A 7,589-nucleotide genomic window follows, 5' to 3' on the forward strand; every position below is an offset into this window, starting at 1 on the left:
CAAGCCTTAGGCTGTCCTTTTAATAATTAAATAGGATTGTCGATGTTGAACAGAGTCTCTAACACACTTTAAGCAGTTGTTACAATTAGCTACTTTTTAAATTTTAAATAATAAAACAAAGCATTTAATTAACACTCAGCATCAATACAGAAAATAATCTTTAAATCTTAAAAATATCTTTACAGAAATTTATATATCTTTAGTTTCCCATAAGTATCTTCCAATAAAATTGTCAACTTTATATTTGTTACCATTTTCCCTAAGAGGATCATATGATTACAGATATGTTAGAATGCGCTAATACCCAGACCCTGAAAATTTATTCAAGCTGTTTATTTTCCTTGCCAATGCAATATTTGAGAAATAACTCCACCAAAATTTATCATAAATATTTCTGAACTAAAAGAGAATGACACGATTTGGTTTACATAGGAAGAGAAATTAGAGTTATATGTGATACAGCAACTTAGGTAAGTGATTCCATTAAAACCTGCACAATAATGGTTCTTGATCACCTAAGAATAGGTTAGCTAATCCTTCTTCACACTTTATAACTTTTTTCTTAAGATACTAAAAATCATCTTGTGTGAAATGAGAGAAAAGGTAGATATATACCCAGAGAAGAGATGAAGAAAGTTGACCACGAATATGGGAAAATTTGATCTAGGCTATTTATTTAATACAGATCATTAAAAAATGTTAACGTCAATCTCCTTAATCATTATATATTTCAAAGAATATCAGATCAGAGCTTTAGTGAATTTTCAAGCTGTTTTTGTAATGAAGTGCAGAGGTAATGATCATTATAGGAATTTTATCAAAGACTCATTCAGCTCCTCTCATAAATATCAATATGATGTGTAACAATACAGTACGATACCTTATGATACCAAGTCAGCCTTAAAGTGTAAAAGTGTAATTTTTTTCTGTGTTTTATTATGTTTTTTTCCAGATCATTCAATATTTTTTTTCTAGAATCTGGTACCATATTAAACTAATCATTTCCTGAGCCCTTATGAAACTCATAGGTTAGGAAATTAGAAAATAAATATTATTTGAGTCAATGGGAAATGTAGGCTATATGTGTGAAACTACAAGAAGTCCACATGATTAATTAAGAGCAGTATGTATTAAATAGCAATAAATTTCCAAACTTTCTGATATTTCAACTTTGATTAATACAGTGATGCTCAATGCCTTTTCATCCAAATAAGAAACATAAATTATATCTGAAAGGCTTAATATTAATCCATATGGTTGATCTATGAAAGCTGAGAATTTAAAAATATATCATTTTTATGACAAAAGAATCTTCTTGATTTACATTTTTCTTTTTAAGAAAACTTATCCAACCTATAAATCAGGGATTGAATGTGCATGTTTATTTTTCTTTATGTTATTAATATATAAATTAATATTCATAAAGAAAAATTATTTTTATACAGCTATTCTATGTGTGTTCAGTTTAATATGTGACAACCTTATATGCTATTATCCTTGCTGAATATTTTCTTATTTGGCCATCATTCACTAATAGAAATCCTTGCAGTAAATAGAAATCCTTTTATAAAAGCTTTCTACTTTTCTGGAGTCAGACTGTCTGGTTCTTAGTATCCAATTCATGACCCATGGAGACAGTCAACAACAAAAAATAAAATTAAGAATGACAATTCACCACAAAACACACCATGAAAAACAGTGACTAAACTAAATAACATTGTATTCAAAGCCATTTAATGAGAAGCAGAGATTCTGGCTGTTGTGCACCATTCAACTATTCCCCCATATCTCAGGGAGAGAGTTTTCACAAATGTTAACTTCGAATGCCTGGCAAAAACAGAATACAGATGTGAGCATTACAGAGAGCTTGCACTGTTTTGTAGGAAAGTAGAGGATAGTCTTTGAAACTTGCTGACAAGAAAATCTATAAGGAAAAAAGTAACAGCAATAAAGACAAATTTGGGCCATATATTTTGAAATTCAAAGAGAAGGATTTTTAATTTAATGCTGCCTTAGTGGAAAGGCAAAGCCATCCCCAATTTAGTACTTATTCTTCTTCATTCAAACCATTCTTTTCAAATAAGGAAGCCAAGTCATTGTTTTTTGTTTTTGTTTTTGTTTTTGTTTTTAATGATCATTACTTTAAGTTCCAAGGGATAAAGAGAATGAGTTTCCAAACTGGAAATCCTAAATGTAGAGAAGAGATAAACCACAAACACCTGAACTCATCACGAGATTAAATGTTTACTGGCTAGAGTTTTCTCTTTAGAACAATGGACAATAGACGGTGCCAGGAACTTCTTGCCGAGAGTTATGGCAGACAGAGTACGCCACCTCCATTCTTGCATAAAACTTGTAACAGATATGCATTCCAAGAAAATATGCTCCTGAGGTCTAATTATTAACCTCTCATGTACATGTTATTTTACCTTCTGGATATTTTTTAACATCCGGAATAAAACCTATGCTTTCAGCCCATTGGAATAACACTTTCTATCTGAAAAATAAAAAATTGACTTCTGTATATATCTTTGATTATATTTCTTAATAATAAAATAATATAAAAGTAAGAGATTGAAAGATGCATTTTCTGCAGAAGAAAAATAATATGCTATTTCACATTGAAGTGATATTTAAGATCATAGAAGAAAATAATCTAAATTATTAGGTTCTTGCTTCAAGAAAAATCAGATTTACATAAATGTGGAAAGAACTTAAGAGAATGAATAAATGTAAAATAAATTTTCATTTTTCTTATTCTTAATTGATCAAAGGATGACTCCTTGCTTAAAGTAACAGTGATAATGTGTTGGAGTCTACAACGTGTAGAAGCAAAGTGCCTAACAGCAAAATCATAAGGACTAGTACAGAGGAATTGAAAATACAATTTTATAAAATACTTGCACTATTTGTGAAGCAGTATTGTGTTATTTGAAGATTAACCTATGTTAGCTCAAAACGTATGTTGTAGATGCCTGAGTACCCAGTTGAATGTTTTAAAAAAAAGGACATCGACTTGCTAAGTGAAAAGATAAAACCGAATCATATAAAAGGCTCAATTTAAGCAAGAGAAGTCAGAAACAAAGAACAAATGCAGGAAAAAGCAATAACAAACATATTAAACTTTAATTCAACTTTATCAATAATTTCTAAATATGAATGGTATAAATACACTCATTAGAGACCGAGATTTAGAGTGTTTTTTTTTTTTTTTTAAAGGCCCCAATTCTATGTCACTGGTAAGAAACATACTTTAAGTGTAAAGTCTCACATTGGTTAAAAGCAAATGGATGGCAGAATATTTACCAAGCCAACACTAATTAAATGAAAGCTGGAATTGCTATATTAATTTCAGATGAAAAACAAATTGAGAACAAGAAAATGCATGTGAGATTAAGAGGAGTATTACATAATGATAAATGGGTCAGTCTGTCACGTCTGCAAAAAGATATAACAATTTCAAATGTACACACATCTAACAATACTGAACCAAAAGTATGTGAGGCCGAAATAGAAAGAACTGCAAGGAGAAATAGACAAACTCAGAAAAGATATAGATGACCTAAACAGCACTATCAATCATAATGATCTAATTGACATTTATAGAATATTCCATCTAAAAACCGGAGAATACACATTTTTTCTCAAGCTTACATGGAATATTCACTAAGAAACCTTTCTGGGCTTAAAATACTAAAAGAAAAAAAAAATAGAAACCATACAAAATTTGTTCTTATCAAGTGTAATTAAATTAGAAATCAATATAAAGATAGATAATACCGCAAATATTTGGAGACTAAATAGACTTCTAAATAGAACACGGGTCAAAAAAATGCACATACTGTCTTAGAGCAGTAGAAAGTTCTAAATCAGTTTTTTCTTAATGAAAAAATTCCTATACAATTGAAGTTGGCTGGCTTTGTGTCTAACTACCACCTCACATTCCAAGCCCCAGTGCTCTTGATTTCAACTATACCGACTCTCTTCTATGTGCAGTGCTACACCATTTCACACCCCAGGCCTTGGAATACCTCCCAAAGAGGCGCAGTTCCAGCCTTAACAATCAATCATTGGGCAGCCCCTTGCCCATACGAACTATTTTGTTTTCTGACCTCGATCATTCCCTATGCAATTTTGTTAAACTAGCATTATGTTTGAGATTGCCTAGAAAATTCCTAAAATGGTCTTCCTGTAATAATCCTACATTGTTCCAAATTCATACACTTGTTCATTTACTAAGTCTCTTAATTTCTGGCATTCTCACTTCTTTCCATTGCTTTGACTACTAAAGACCTTAACAGGTTTAAGAAGCATAATACACACATATTTATGCTGTGGACAATAACGTTTTAAGTTTATCGAGAGAGCTTATGAACAGCCCTTATGAAATCAGTAGTAAATACCACAGTTCTACACAAGCACTTTGATTTCCGGTGCATGAAAATTAGTTTAATATATATTACACTCACTTTCTTTGACAGTTATTGATAATTTCTGTTCCATAATAGTATCGACATGATACATATCATGCAATTGAGAATGTCTGATTGATATAATTCCTAAAACTATAATGAAGGGCCTGTAATAAATACTTCCTCTAATGCATGTTATTAGATGCGAAGAAAAAAAACTCATGATTTAAAAAAGGAAGCATTGAAGTAAAGTATAAGTCTCTTGTGTATCCTTTGGCATATTTCTTAACTTACATATGAGAGAATAATGCACACTTCAAAGAACTGTTGTGAGAATTTACAACATACATATTTGTTTAACTGTATTTATACAGTACACAGGGCACTACTTGGGATGTGACAAGAGTTTAATAAACAATTGTTGTAACTAAAAAAACTGTACATTCATCTGTAAAATTTTTTGGTGACATAGAAACACATCTAATGAAATCAGTTTCCAAGGGAGAATATCCAAAGGCAGCTGTGTTATTAAAAATTAATTATATTAATATCATTAAAACACTGATTATGTCAAATCGCCACCTTGATCTAGAGAAAAATGCCATCAATTATTTGCAAAGTATGGATGAAATAGAACCAAAATGCAAAAACAGGACCAGAGTCCAAGACTTTCATTCTCCTTTATTTACTTTTTCGATTGCACCAAACATAGCCGCTAGAAGGGAAAAAGGTCAGTTTGTGCTCTAGATTCAAGTTACTGGTATAGGACATGCCTGGAGTTTTAGAAATATTAAACCGCACTAGCTAACCACATTTTTCAAAGGAATAAAAACAGATGAGTAATGTAAAATCGGTTTCCCATACAAGATTGGAAGAAGCAGATCTATTGTACCTATTTCATGATGTATATTTATGGCCTTCATGCTCTGCTGTAGCCACAGAGTGTTAAGCTATTAGCTTTCACTCTCATTTGAAAGATAACAGCTGGCAGACCTGGCAGACTTGAAGCTGCCAATCATTTAGAGAGCTGCATTTGTCTTGATTAAATAAGCACCAGTTATTAAAGCTAGGCCTTGACACTGGGGAGAGCCTGTGGCTGTGTGTAGACGGCACGTGAGGACTGTCTCTGTAACAGTCAGAGGCCGGCGAGAGGGTTCTGGGAACCATTTGCCTGCCCTTCCTCAGGAGAAGCACTCTAGAAGCCACTTTCAACCCCAAAATAAAATAATACCACTCATATACTAAAAGAATTTGCCTTATTCAAAAGGGAGCGTAATATCAAATTGAACTGAAAACAATATTCCAAGTTCCAAATAGCGTTGTTATTACATTTTTTTTTTTTTTTTTTTTTTTTTTTTTTGGCCAAAGGAATTCTAATGACTGATGAAAGTTTCATTTCTCACTTGGAAAGAGTACTGTACGTTCCAAAAGAAGATATAAATATCATTATACACGTGAGCCATTCATTTAAAAGGCTTTCTGGTTAAAATGCTGTGATTGTGCTCTAGCTAGAAATTGAATATATCCAATTCCATGGGAAAGAATAATAATTTCAGTATGAAATCTAACATATTCTGCAATATTTTGTCTAGCTAAGACAATGTTTGCCACCAAAATAGGATAGAATCTATGCCAATTGAAAATTTACCACTTATCTAAGTGAATTTATATATTTTTCAATTGGACATTATACCTTAATGTGATAGATTACTAAATGATGTGCTATTTCAAAATCTCGGTGCATTTTTCATTTCCAGCTATTGCTTAGTAGTGGTAGTTCGAATCACAATATTCTGCTGAAAATATATTGTAAATTGTGATAGGACTATGGTTATTCATAGGGAGTTGCCAAAGGTTGTTCTAAGAAATATATGTATATCTATGTATGTATATATCCAAGAAATCTCTCTCTATATACACACACATATACACATATATACATACATATATCTATCTTGTCCATGTACAATAGGGAAGGAAATTTAGAATGGAAAAAGAAAGTTAAGGGTTTGCTCTTCTGTGATTCTTATTTCTTACTTAGAAATGAGGTAGACTGTCAGAAGCACTTTTTTCCATTATTCAAAGTGTCCTCAACGGGAGAGAAACAGAGGCAATGGGGCACACCATGAAGAAGTCTGCTGAACATGAACTGGTGAATTTAGCTAATATCTTCATGGCACACTACTGGCTGTCTTTGCAGACTGTGAAACTAAATGTTTCATAAGATCGAATTATACTATTAAAATAAGCTACCTCTATGCAGCTTTCTGCTCCTCTGCCAAACTGGTTTATCCCATTATGTAGATATGAGCATTATGTAGTGTAAAAGGTGTTATTAGTGTTTACATAGTGATATTTTCAAAAATTTTGTTGACTTTTTAAGCTAGTGTTGCATAGATAAAATTAATCCTTTATATAGATAATTAAATTCAAAGAAAGCTTTTGCCTGAAAAATTCAAATTAATTCGAGTTAAAACACTTTCGTTTCAAAAATTAACTAGTTAATAGACAGTTTTTTATTTTACATGCAAATACAAATCAGAATCTAAATTCTTTCCTAATAATATACTGGTAAATTTATCTCACCCTTCCAACTTCATTATGTCTTTCGATCTAAATTATGTCCAATTTCAATTTCAGCGTCACAAAGTTGTCGCATCTAAATTTAAAACATTAAAGTTTTGGAAACTTATTTTATGAATTGCTTAATATTTGTTCATACTTTTTAAAACATATTATAAGGCCATACTTTAAGGACTATGAAGTAGGAATTAATGATTAGTTTAAGTTGTAAATTCAAAGACATTTCACATGGTATTTATTTGAATAAATTAAATAAATGGTGAAGTTTTAAAATCTTACATGTTCTAAACAAAGTGCTTTTAATATATATTTAATAATGCAATTGGAAAACATGGCAGTTATGCCTTCATAAAATATAATACTCCAAATTAAAAAGATATAATTTATATGCAATGATTGAATATTTTATTACCTTGATATTCTTTGCAGTGAAAACTGATATCTAAGCATATTCATATTTTCAATATCATTATGAAGACAAATAAATCCACATAACAGAACCATGCAAATGCCATTGATAGACATTAAATATACATATAAAATTATGAAATAGTACTGACTCGAGACACAATGCCATCTATATCATTAAACTTA

The sequence above is a fragment of the Pteropus vampyrus genome, unplaced genomic scaffold (genome assembly GCF_000151845.1).
Source record: "Pteropus vampyrus isolate Shadow unplaced genomic scaffold, Pvam_2.0 Scaffold73, whole genome shotgun sequence".
In the NCBI taxonomy this organism is placed as follows: domain Eukaryota; kingdom Metazoa; phylum Chordata; class Mammalia; order Chiroptera; family Pteropodidae; genus Pteropus; species Pteropus vampyrus.